The 13,980-nt window shown below is 43.1% G+C and overlaps 1 protein-coding gene across 3 annotated transcripts in view; it reads right to left on the bottom strand.

Moving 5' to 3' along the window:
- Positions 1-13,443, bottom strand: part of nlgn1 (neuroligin 1) — a 315,312-nt gene extending 301,869 nt beyond the window's left edge. For all 3 annotated transcript variants that reach the window (XM_069720684.1, XM_069720685.1, XM_069720686.1), the window contains exon 1: positions 13,350-13,443. The gene's annotated coding sequence lies outside the window, so the exon portion shown is untranslated. The remainder of the gene's footprint in view (positions 1-13,349) is intronic.
- Between the last annotated feature and the right edge of the window lie 537 nt (positions 13,444-13,980).

Below are 13,980 nucleotides of genomic sequence, written 5' to 3'. Positions count from 1 at the left end.
TCTCTTCTTCTCTCGACAGTCTACATACTGCTCACCACATCGTTCATATACTGACATGCTTTGTTGTGGTGCAAGAAGTCCTGTTTAAAAGAATACTCTCATTTGAATGTGATTTGTCAGGAGGCTGGACTGAGTTACACTCTAATAACAGCCACTTATTAAACAGAAAACTCTCAACGAAGACGAGTGATTCAGTGCAGTGAGGCAGAACAGGGCTGAAGTGGAGTGCTGCCCTGCTCAGTCATCCCACACACACCATCCCTTAGATGAACATCACCAAACCAGAGATTGAAATGTCAGAGTATCACGTTCATTATTTTAATAATGCAGTAACAGCAGACATGTTTGCAACACTTTTCTAATACACTGGTTCAGAGTCGTCTTCTTACTCTGTGACTCATCTGGTTGAAAGAAGTTTGGCTCATTATTTCACTATTTCATTTACAGTTTCAGTTGGATTCCTGCAGATAATTCAACCGTTTGGTTTCCAAAAGTGTGTTTTCCTTTAAAAGCATTATGGCTCTCTAACTATTATACTCAGCGTTTTCCACCCAGTTGTAATGTTAAGTGTGGGCTGATGGTTTTGTGGGTGAAGCAAAACATTTTATTTTATGCATCATGTAATGCATTCCATGCAAATACAACAGCACCGGCAGCCCTGCACAGCTCATTCAGCTGTGTTCACAGCAAACTAAGCAGGAACGAGAGATCCCCATTACTCTATTTAGACCTCTCTGTCAGGAGCCATTTGCAGAGCAGACAATGGAGCGAGTGCTTTGAAAAGCACTCCAACAAATGTTGTGCTACTGACTAGTTACTCTGATGTTTTCTCGTCAGGAGGAAATCAGAGAAAACTGCAGTACGGCACGCTATTTACATGTAAAGCTACATAACAGGTTTTCATTGCATACATGAACTCTCCATTTACACCAAACCTTCTTCTCAAAGGCGATGGTTCCGTTTGTCCTGACTAAAGACAATAAAGTGAAGAAGATATACAGACCTAGTAACTGAAAGCCTGTTCTGAAGAAAAACGTTTTCAACTGTCTCTTCAAAATGTCAGGAGTCGAGAGGTCGCAGTGACAACAGCAGAGTAATCCACAACAGGTGCAAAAGTTTGAAAAGCTCCGTCGTGTTGGGTTTCAAAGCAGGTTCGAGGGATGGACAGTCATTTCATTTTAAGTGCACGATGTTGGGTGTGTAAGGAAGGAGGAGATCGACAACGGGGATTCAACGAGTCGACAGTTTTGGCAGATGTCACCCTGTTTCATCAAATCCTGCATACACAGAACAAGACATAAGTCAACACATCTGTATGATCACTGTGATAACTCATACAGATCCCTCCCTGGTACTATCAGCAGGGGGGTTTACATGATGTTAGTTTACAGTGAGGTGGAAATCTGAAATAAAGATCGACACACTGATGGTTGTCTTCGAGAAGTTGAGTGATCAGTGAGAGTGACCAAGAGGAAATATCAGAAGGTCAGCGTTATACTGCGCTGACTGATCACCGCTGTGAGGTTTCACGCCAGGAGCATCGCCATAGAAACCAGAAACGACACCTGTCAAATCAGACTGAGGAGAAGTCTGAGGCACTTCCTGTTTTTGGCATAGAATGCAGAGTATCAAAGGTCAGAGTATTAAAGGTCACACGGTGTACGGAGTATCAAAGGTCAGAGTGCCATAAGGTCACATGGTGTACAGAGTATCAAAGGTCAGAGTGTCATAAGGTCACATGGTGTACAGAGTATCAAAGGTCAGAGTGCCATAAGGTCACATGGTGTACAGAGTATCAAAGGTCAGAGTATTAAAGGTCACATGGTGTACAGAGTATCAAAGGTCAGAGTATCAAAGGTCACATGGTGTACACAGTATCAAAGGTCAGATTATTAAAGGTCACGTGGTGTACAGAGTATCAAAGGTCAGAGTATTAAAGGTCACATGGTGTACACAGTATCAAAGGTCAGAGTATCAAAGGTCAGAGTATCAAAGGTCAGAGTGTTAAATGTCACGTGGTGTACAGAGTATCAAAGGTCAGAGTATCATAAGGTCACATGGTGTACAGAGAAAGGTCAGAGTGTCATAAGGTCACATGGTGTACGGAGTATCAAAGGTCACATGGTGTACAGAGTATGAAAGGTCAAAGGATCCTAAGGTCACATGGTGTACAGAGTATCAAAGGTCAGAGTATCAAAGTTCACATGGTGTACAGAGTATTAAAGGTCAGAGTATTGAAGGTCACATGGTGTACAGAGTATCAAAGGTCAGAGTATCAAAGCTCACATGGTGTACAGAGTATCAAAGGTCAGAGTATTGAAGGTCACATGGTGTACAGAGTATCAAAGGTCACATGGTGTACAGAGTATCAAAGGTCAGAGTATCAAAGGTCACTTGGTGTACAGAGTATCAAAGGTCAGATTATTAAAGGTCACATGGTGTACAGAGTATCAAAGGTCAGAGTGTCATAAGGTCACATGGTGTACAGAGTATCAAAGGTCAGTGTTAAAGGTCACATGGTGTACAGAGTATCAAAGGTCAGAGTGCCATAAGGTCACATGGTGTACAGAGTATCAAAGGTCAGTGTTAAAGGTCACATGGTGTACAGAGTATCAAAGGTCAGAGTGCCATAAGGTCACATGGTGTATGGAGTATCAAAGGTCAGAGTATCATAAGGTCACATGGTGTACGGAGTATCAAAGGTCAGTGTTAAAGGTCACATGGTGTACAGAGTATCAAAGGTCAGTGTTAAAGGTCACATGGTGTATGGAGTATCAAAGGTCAGAGTGCCATAAGGTCACATGGTGTATGGAGTATCAAAGGTCAGTGTTAAAGGTCACATGGTGTACAGAGTATCAAAGGTCAGTGTTAAAGGTCACATGGTGTATGGAGTATCAAAGGTCAGAGTGCCATAAGGTCACATGGTGTACAGAGTATCAAAGGTCAGATTATTAAAGGTCACATGGTGTACATAGTATCAAAGGTCAGTGTTAAAGGTCACATGGTGTATGGAGTATCAAAGGTCGGAGTGCCATAAGGTCACATGGTGTACGGAGTATCAAAGGTCAGAGTGCCATAAGGTCACATGGTGTACGGAGTATCAAAGGTCAGAGTGCCATAAGGTCACATGGTGTACACAGTATCAAAGGTCAGTGTTAAAGGTCACATGGTGTACGGAGTATCAAAGGTCAGAGTATCAAAGGTCACATGGTGTACAGAGTATCAAAGGTCAGATTATTAAAGGTCACATGGTGTACACAGTATCAAAGGTCAGTGTTAAAGGTCACATGGTGTACAGAGTATCAAAGGTCAGAGTGTCATAAGGTCACATGGTGTACAGAGTATCAAATGTCAGAGTGTCATAAGGTCACATGGTGTACAGAGTATCAAAGGTCAGAGTGTCATAGGGTCACATGGTGTACAGAGTATCAAAGGTCGAATTAAACTCAGCCAAAGATGTTGGGAATGACGGCACTCCTCCAAGATTCCAACATATATAATCTGAAATACTAAACTCAGCCGTCAGTAATGAGTTACAACTTCATTACAGCTGGTTAGTGTCTGTAAAGGTCGAGGCATTGTTTCATACTGACTACTCTGATTGCTGCAACATGTATATGGTCCTTATACTGAGGGAAATTCTACAAACTTAGACAAATGTTTTTGTGTCGAAATCGTTACATACAATTGAATTTCTATGCAATTCTGCATAATTTATGTGGACTTAAAGCTCATCCTAGGATTTTAACTAAATAAAGGTTTTAACTCATGTTTTTTTGTTTTTAACATGCATTTGTACCAATGGGCCACAGACCAGTTCCTTAGTGATTTATAGTTACAAAACAATCTGGAACTAAATACATTTCATCATGCAACACAAACTTTACGATCTTATAAATATGTCAAGTCTCTACTGTTTGAGGACGTTCACTGCAGAGAAAGGTGTGGTTTCTGAGGGTTACATCAGTTTCACAGCATCCGTATGTCTTCAAACTTTACCTGTCAAAAGTTTATCCTGTTTATTAAAGCAATCTTTGGTTTTATTGTTTCTCCCAGGAAACTCACGTAATTTAAAAAACACTGAAACCCTGCAAACTAGCGACCAACAAATTGACTCACACAGCTGCTCTCTGCAGATACAGGAAGTCCTCCGTGGTTCGTCACCCAGACCAGGCGTCACTTCCTCCCTGACTGATCATTGACATGTAAATCACAGCACAGCCGTTGTTGTTTAATAATGTGTGAGGGATTTTTATCAGACAACGTTGTGATTATAAAATCTGAGTTTTAGCAGCCGCAGCTTGGAAATGGTTTAGAAATGACTGCTGGCTGACATGTAGTCTTAAAGGGCCACGATTCAGTCACAATTTCATAATTGTACTGTTGTTTGATGACACAAACAGAAACAATATGGAGATGAGAAAAGCTTTATCAGGGATTTGGCTCTTACACACATGTCTAAATACTGCTTTCAGTCAAATCAAGTCAAATATCAAACTCTCTGACTGTCAGTGACTAAAGAGCTGAATCTCCATGAGATATAATGAACAGAAAAACATGCTGCTGTTGTGCTGAACAGAGAAGAAACAGAAACGTCTGTTAAAAACAGGCTGACACATGTTCATCTGTTAGATATTAAAATCAATTAAAAACATGCCTAAATACTGGTTTCAGAGGGAAATAATTTATCTAACAATAATGGTAATTAGCTCACAGCCTAATAAACTACATTTTAATATCTGTCAGTGAGCACTAATGTTACCAAACACACACACTGATAATAACTAGCTCACTAACGTTACAGCTACAGACATGAAAAATATTACATTTTGATAAATGGAAACTAACATTTAAACATGCAAATTAAATTGAATATTCCAGGACCAAAAATGATCAAATTCCTTGTCAAGTAAAGAGTTTTTTTTAAATTCCCTGATACTTCCTGATACTCCTTGATATTCCCTGAAACTCCCTGATATGTCCTGATACTCCTTGATAGTCCCTGATACTCCAGGATATTCCCTGATATTCCACTATATGCTTGATGTTCCATGATATTCCCTGACACACTCTGATATTCCATGATACTCCCTGATACTTCCTGATATCCCCTGACAGCCCCTGATATATTCTCTATTATTCCCTGATAATTCCCGATACTCCTCTATAATCCCTGAAACTCCCTGATACTCCCTGATATTCCCTGATGTTCCCTGATACTCCCTGATATTCCCTGATGTTCCCTGATACTCCCTGCTATTCCCTGCTATTCCCTGATATTCCCTGATATTCCCTGATGTTCCCTGATAGTCCCTGATACTCCCTGATATTCCCTGATAACCCCTGATACTCCCTAATACTTCCTGATACTCCTCGATAGTCCCTGATACTCCAGGATATTCCCTGATACTCCCTAATATTCCCTGATACTCCCTGATACTTCCTGATATTCCCTGACAGCCCCTGATATTCCCTGATACGCCCTGATGTTCCCTGATAGTTCCTGATACTCCCTGATACGCCCTGATGTTCCCTGATGTTCCCTGATATCCCCTGACACTCCCTGATACTCCCTGATACTCCCTGATATCCCCTGATACTCCCTGATTTTCCCTGATACTCCCTGATACTCCCTGATATCCCCTGATACTCCCTGATTGTCCCTGATACTCCCTGATACTCCCTGATATCCCCTGATACTCCCTCATATTCCCTGAAACTCCCTGATACTCCCTGATATTCCCTGATGTTCCCTGATACTCCCTGATATTCCCTGATGTTCCCTGATACTCCCTGCTATTCCCTGATATTCCCTGATATTCCCTGATGTTCCCTGATGTTCCCTGATAGTCCCTGATACTCCCTGATACTCCTTGATATTCCCTGATAACCCCTGATACTCCTTAATACTTCCTGATACTCCTCAATAGTCCCTGATACTCCAGGATATTCCCTGATATTCCACTATACGCTTGATATCCCATGATACTCCCTGATACTTCCTGATATCTCCTGACAGCCCCTGATATTCTCTGATATTCCCTGATAATTCCCGATACTCCTCGATAATCCCTGAAACTCCCTGATACTCCCTGATACTCCCTGCTATTCCCTGATATTCCCTGATGTTCCCTGATAGTCCCTGATACTCCCTGATAGTCCCTGATACTCCCTGATAGTCCCTGATACTCCCTGATACTCCTTGATATTCCCTGATAACCCCTGATACTCCCTAATACTTCCTGATACTCCTCGATAGTCCCTGATACTCCAGGATATTCCCTGATATTCCACTATACGCTTGATATCCCATGATACTCCCTGATACTTCCTGATATCTCCTGACAGCCCCTGATATTCTCTGATATTCCCTGATAATTCCCGATACTCCTCGATAATCCCTGAAACTCCCTGATACTCCCTGATACTCCCTGCTATTCCCTGATATTCCCTGATGTTCCCTGATACTCCCTGATACTCCCTGATAGTCCCTGATACTCCCTGATAGTCCCTGATACTCCCTGATACTCCTTGATATTCCCTGATAACCCCTGATACTCCCTAATACTTCCTGATACTCCTCGATAGTCCCTGATACTCCAGGATATTCCCTGATATTCCACTATACGCTTGATATCCCATGATACTCCCTGATACTTCCTGATATCTCCTGACAGCCCCTGATATTTTCTGATATTCCCTGATAATTCCCGATACTCCTCGATAATCCCTGAAACTCCCTGATACTCCCTGATACTCCCTCATATTCCCTGATATTCCACTATATGCTTGATATTCCATGATATTTCCTGACACACTCTGATATTCCCTGATACGCCCTGATGTTCCCTGATAGTCCCTGATACTCCCTGATACGCCCTGATGTTCCCTGATGTTCCCTGATATCCCCTGACACTCCCTGATACTCCCTGATATCCCCTGATACTCCCTGATATTCCCTGATACTCCCTGATATTCCTTGATATCCCGATATTCCCTGATACTCCCTGATATTTCCTGATACTCCAGGATATTCCCTGATATTCCACTATATGCTTGATATTCCATGATATTTCCTGACACACTCTGATATTCCATGATACCCCCTGATACTTCCTGATACTCCCTCATATTCCCTGATATTCCACTATATGCTTGATATTCCATGATATTTCCTGACACACTCTGATATTCCCTGATACGCCCTGATGTTCCCTGATACTCCCTGATATGCCCTGATGTTCCCTGATGTTCCCTGATATCCCCTGACACTCCCTGATACTCCCTGATACTCCCTGATATCCCCTGATACTCCCTGATTTTCCCTGATACTCCCTGATACTCCCTGATATCCCCTGATACTCCCTCATATTCCCTGATATCCCCTGATACTCCTTGATTTTCCCTGATACTCCCTCATATTCCCTGATATTCCCTGATACTCCCTGATATTCCTTGATATCTCAATATTCCCTGATACTCCCTGATAGTCCCTGATACTCCCTGATACGCCCTGATGTTCCCTGATGTTCCCTGATACTCCCTGATTTTCCCTGATACTCCCTGATACTCCCTGATATCCCCTGATACTCCCTGATTTTCCCTGATACTCCCTGATACTCCCTGATATCCCCTGATACTCCCTGATTTTCCCTGATACTCCCTGATACTCCCTGCTAGTCCCTGCTATTCCCTGATATCCCCTAATACTCCCTCATATTCCCTGATATTCCTTGACCAGTGGGAACCCTTTACATTATATGTGTGCACAGAGAGTTTTGGAAAAGCAAGCACATGTAAAGTGGTAAGTGGTGATGACACGTGCACTTTACATCCTCCTACACCCTGCCAAAATATGAAAAAGCGCTCGTATTGTGGAAGCTAGGCATGTGCAGGTATGAGTGATTCAACACCAATCAGCCACTCAAACAACATCCTTAGAAAGAGTGTACTTGCATTGTGGCATTAAAGACCTCCACCGACCCCTCTAATAGAACCATTTACTGCTACCAGTGATTTACCAGTGATCAACGTAGAGGACGACATCCCGAAACCATCACAGCGGGAAACACTCACAGGACACTCTGTTCCATACACCCCCACCTCCTCCTCATCCCTCACTATCCTGTCCTTGTGGATTACAGCATGCAGATAAGACTAACCAGCGGTTACACATCTGCATCAGTGAGCACAGAAGTGGCCGTATACAGAGCAGATGACAGATCTGCAGCTGCCAGGAGCCTCAACAAGTGTGGCTCCTCCCCAAACACTGTGTCATCCTGTGCAAGAGATAAAGTCCTCCCCAGTATTAAAACGAAAACACAGCATGGACTCTTGAGATTTTGGAAGGCTGGACTGGATTCTCAATCCATGGAGCTGTTTTCCGCAGCTGCAGCTGGTTGTATTCCGATATTCTTTTTCTTCTGCTGCTCGTGGTGTTTTTCACCATCACTGGTGCAGCCTGAAGTCGACAGAGAAGGAACAGATTCCTCCACACCATCTCTTACCTCTTTATTCAGATGGCCCTGTTGGTGGGATGAGGACTCCCCACGGAAAAGCATCACCTCTTTTTTTTTTTAATTTTTTTTGTATGCATTGTTAATTACAAGTATGATTTATTTTCTTATTATCGTTCTATGAAATTGAAAACCTTCTGAATATTAAATAAAGCAACAAGATGCACCACCTAGAGCTCCGGTTGAAGCACAACATCAAAGCAACAGCATGGATGAAGTTTACTTCTTTATCTACTAATGTAATGAGCACAAAGTGTTGAAAATACAAGTAAGTGTTTTGTATCCCATGAGAATGTAAACCACTTGTATCATTTAAAGTGTCAGTTAGATAGAATTAAAATAAATTATCTTGGTTTTAGGTCGTGACATCGCGTACGAAACATTCTGCAACAGAAGGTTTTATATTTGTCTCTGATCAGAGCACCTCCTGCCACAAATATAAGGAAATGCCATCAGCGATCTCTCCAAGCAGTTGATTGATTTAAGTGTGTTGCACCAAATAGTGACAAGGCAGTGACAACTACTGAGGCGATGACATCATACAGTTACCTCCATCCATTATCTATAGATGCTTCATCCAGGAGACGGAAGCCCACCTGAGCTGACTGTGGGCGAAGGCGCCTGCCAGTCGATCACAGGGCTAATACAGAAAAACACACAAGCATTCATGCTCAGCTGCACACTTACAGCCAATCTACAATCACCAAGTAACCCAACACGTGTGGCTTTGGCATGTAGGAGGAGGATACAACCCACATGTGCACAGAGAGCAGACTGGGTTACAGTCCTGAACATTCAGCATTGAGGCAGCAGGTCTAAGCACTGCAGCATCAGGCCTCCAACAAAGTGTCACAAAATCAAAATAGAACATTTCAAAAGATTTAATTTACATACAAAAAAGCCTTTTATTTATATACTATTCAATAATAGAAAAATTGGGTTTGGCATGTTTTCAATCCAATTAGAACTGTTTGGCGTGTGCATGTGTGTGTGTGTGTGTGTGTGTGTGTGTGTGTGTGTGTGTGTGTGTGTGTGTGTGTGTGTGTGTGTGTGTGTGTGTGTGTGTGTGTGTGTGTGTGTGTGTGTGTGTGTGTGTGTGTGTGTGTGTGTGTGTGTGTGTGTGTGTGTGTGTGTGTGTGTGTGTGAAGAAACGAAGTGGTCAACTGAAGCACTTTCTAGTTAAATTAAAAACAGATTAGCTGGGTGAAAACACAGTCTCCTCTGTATCGCTGTCAATAGCTCATTTATTTTCTGCTGTCTCAGGAAAGAAAGATGCATATCTAAAATATTGTAATTGTTTCCTCATTGCCATGATTCCACTTTAATTAGATCTTAAATTATGGTACATTCAGCAGTGTTTCTGAACCACCGACTCAACGACACAAAAAATACACCATCACAGATAAAACCAGCAACCTTCTAGTAATTATTTGGCCGATATATCTGGACTGAGCTGCTGGCTTAACAATAACTACAATACAGTGCAATGAAATACCACACAGACACACACAGGTCCGCTGGACGAGTCAGAATACCTGAACAAAAATCTGTAGGATCCCTTTAAACACATCACATCACCACTAACAAACACAACTAAATGTTCAAAGGAACCAACACTAACTTCCGGTCGATCCATTGTGATGAAGGTTATTAGAAGTGCACTGTCATGAACCTGATACTAAATGTAAGCAAACACTTTTCAGACACGCCAAACGATGTCGTTTTCTGGTGAGAAAAAATGTATTGTGATAAATTTGTTGCAGAGTTCCTATTTTAAGTCAAATATCAAATGCTCTTGACTGTCAGTGACTAAAGAGCTGAATCTCCATGAGATATAATGAACAGAAAAACATGCTGCTGTTGTGCTGCACAGGTTAAAAACAGGCTGACACATGTTCATCTGTTTGATATTAAAATAAATTAAATCCATCTCTAAATTCTGGTTTCAGACGGAAATAATGTATCTAACAATAATGGTAATTAGCTCACAGCCTCATAAACTACATTTTAATTTGTGTCAGTGAGCACTAATGTTACCAAACACACACACAGACAACTAACATTTAAACATGCAAACTAAATTCCCTGATATTTCAGGACTTGGCCCTGTCTTGAAAAGACCATTTTTTTTAAAATTCCCTGATACTCCCTAATATTCTCTAAAATCCCCTGATATTCTCCGATACTCCCTGATATTCTCTGATATTCTCCGATACTCCCTGATATTCTCTGATATTCTCCGATACTACCTGATACTCCCTAATATTCCCTAAAATTCCCTGATATTCTCCGATACTCCCTGATACTCACTGATACTCCCTGATAGTCCCTGATACTCCCTGATATCCCCTGATACTCCCTGATATTCCCTGATACTCCCTGATATCCCCTGATACTCCCTAATACTCCCTGATAGTCCCTGATACTCCCTGATATTCAGATACTCCCTGATACTCCCTGATACTCCCTGATACTCATTTTATTCACTGTTAGGTATCAGTACTGATATACATGACTTCATAACAGCATGTTGTAGTTAGTGACTTGTCTCAATGGGAAATTTTGGCTTTTTAAAACCAAACCAAACAGTCCTCACTGGGGTTGAGAACACAACATGAACTGGTAGGAGGATTTACTACCATGACACAAAAACAATTCAAACCATAGCTGCCGCTTCTCAGGCCTGCTTCACCTATCTGTCTGTCTGTCTACATATATATATATATATCTATGGATATCTATTTGTGTACACAGCCCCTCTGAACAGAAACAGGTAACCACAGAGTGGAGGGGCCACTTTCTCCAGAAATAAAAGGACCACGGCATGAGTCAACAAGGAATCCATAATTTACAAACCGACTCCCTCCTATGCACAAAAATGACAGATGAGGCGAGAGGAGAGGAGGAAGAGGAAGATGAAGATGAGGAGCAGCACGTGATGGGAGAAAAGAGAGGAGACGATGATGAGCGGTGAGTCTATGTTTTCTTTGAGGGCTCAGTTATGTAGATCAGAGCCTCTGGGACACAGTGGTGTGAACTGACAGTCCCCCCCCCCCCCGCCCCCCTCCGCCCACGCACCACCCCCACCCAACACACGCACCACACACACGCACACACACACACTGAACATTTATTTATTTATTTATTTTATTTATTTATTATTTTATATTTATTAATCCCCGAGGGGAAATTTCTTCATATACTTCATACTGTTAACATATTAACAGTGAGAATTAAAGAAGAGAGGGGGAAACAGGGAACTTCATTAAAAAGGTCATCATCATCATGATCATCATCTGCCTGGAACAGCATCCCTGTCAAGTGACCTTCTACCCTTTATCTGATCCTCGTTATTACATCAATTAAACATGTTAGCGCCTAAAAATAATCCTGTTGAGTTGATATGAAGCTCTTCAGATGAGACGCTTCCTGTACTGAAGCATCATGTACCAACTCCAACGTGAGACCTTCTGGTGCAACAATTCATCCTGAGAGAGGGGGGTTATGAGGACTTCCTGCATCACTTCCAAAGGAGATCACCATGTGTGTATATCTATGATGAGGATCATCTACAAGGTGGCTGTTGTATACTGTATCTCCAGCAGTGACTAACATGTGTGACTGGGCCTCTTCTCTTCTCACCTCATCTAAACTGGGAGGAAGTGTGATGTCATTAAAGACCACGTCCAAGCATGCAAACCTTCACTTTACTGCATTATTTTGTGTGACAAGTCGCTGAGGCGTACACACACACACACACACACACACACACACACACACACACACACACACACACACAAATACCGCATTCATCCAGTTTTATAGGGTGATGGTGCCCCCGCAGCAGCCGACGGGCGCAACTTTCCTCCTCCTCCTCCTCCTGGATCGGGGAGAGGATGGAGAGAGACTCCATTCAACACACACACACACACACACACACACACACACACACACACACACACACACACACACACACACACACACACACACACACACACACACACACACTCTCTCTCTCTCTCTCACACACACACACTCTCTCTCTCTCTCTCTCTCTCACACACACACACACACACACACACACACACACACACACACACACACACACACACACACACACACACACACACACACACACACACACAGTTGGTCTAAACCTCCCTCCATCCTTACCCACAGCAATCAGCCTGAGAGGAGGTTTCCGTTAATTTAATACGAGTATTTTAATAAATGTAATTAACCAGCGTCAATATCCATAATCTCCTGAATCAGAATGACTTTAAATTAAAATGGTGAATATTCCCTCTATCAGAAGATCCCGCTGTGCAGTGACAGAAGCTCTCCACGCGCGCAGTCTGCAGGTGGTAACGGACAGACGGACGGACGCTGAATCGTGAATACTTCGTCCAGTTCTACAAAATGATCATGTGTCTGACAACAGTTTGACCAAAGAGCCTTTTGAAGCCTCTTGTGTTTTGAACCCGGCTGTTTGGCGCAGCTCGCTCGGCTCCAGTGCGCAGCTCTGTGCGCCCGGTGCGCTGGAGACGGAGTGAGAGAGAGTGAAAAGTGGCAGACACAAGAGATGCTGCTTTCTGCTGGGCACGGGACGCTCTCATCACTAACCTCTTCCACTGATCACAAACCACCTCATCAAGGTGTAAAACAGAGAACTTGTCCTGCTTCAGCTCCTCTGGAGGATTCTGTCGTGAAAACCATCAACTCAAGCGTCAGCCCGCTGAATCACAGTTGCCTGATTTCACCGGTCAAAGCCCACAGAACAAGAAACATGTTCCCACATGAAGCTGACAGAATGAAGTGTGATCGTTTATTTACCGTGAGAGACGGATCCCATCCGCTGCGAGTTCCCTCCTCAGGAAATATTCCTGTGTACGTTACGTCCCGTTAGGATAAGGTCCATTCCTTCCAAAAGCCACGTAGAGCCCCCACCCCCCCCCCAGAAAATAAAATCCCGACGCTCAAGCGTTGGAAATCAGCCTGGGAAATAAGACTGGCGCACTTTTCACTCCAGAGGGAAGAAACTAGGGTTAAATACGGTCCAACATCTACACAAGCGCGGAAACAAATGAAGGAGAGCCTTCCAGTCCAGAACAAGTGCGCCGTTAATCCAGAATGTTTTCTAATACAAACTCTGATAAGAAAGATGTTCTCCTCTGACAGATGACACGGTGCCGCTGCGGGTTACCAGTCTACATGTTAATGACGCGGATGGTGGAGAAAAAGAAACACGAGTGGGATTTTTCTCCCCCCATCGTCCGCTCCTCACGATTCAGGCTGCACTTGGCTGATAAAACAGCGTCCTCTCTCTCTCTCTCTCTCTCTCTCTGCCTCTTCCTCTACCCCCCTCCCTTCCTCCTCCTCCTCCTCCTCTGCTCCAACTCTCTCTCGGAAGCTTCCATGGAGCAGAGACGCGCCTAGCGGCCCGACAGGGAACTCCACAGGCACG

The sequence above is a fragment of the Brachyistius frenatus genome, unplaced genomic scaffold, assembly GCF_029030835.1.
Source record: "Brachyistius frenatus isolate BFR_SWC_R1_liver_20210118 unplaced genomic scaffold, ASM2903083v1 Contig_246, whole genome shotgun sequence".
Lineage (NCBI taxonomy): Eukaryota > Metazoa > Chordata > Actinopteri > Embiotocidae > Brachyistius > Brachyistius frenatus.
This window is presented reverse-complemented; position numbering and strand designations above follow the sequence as displayed.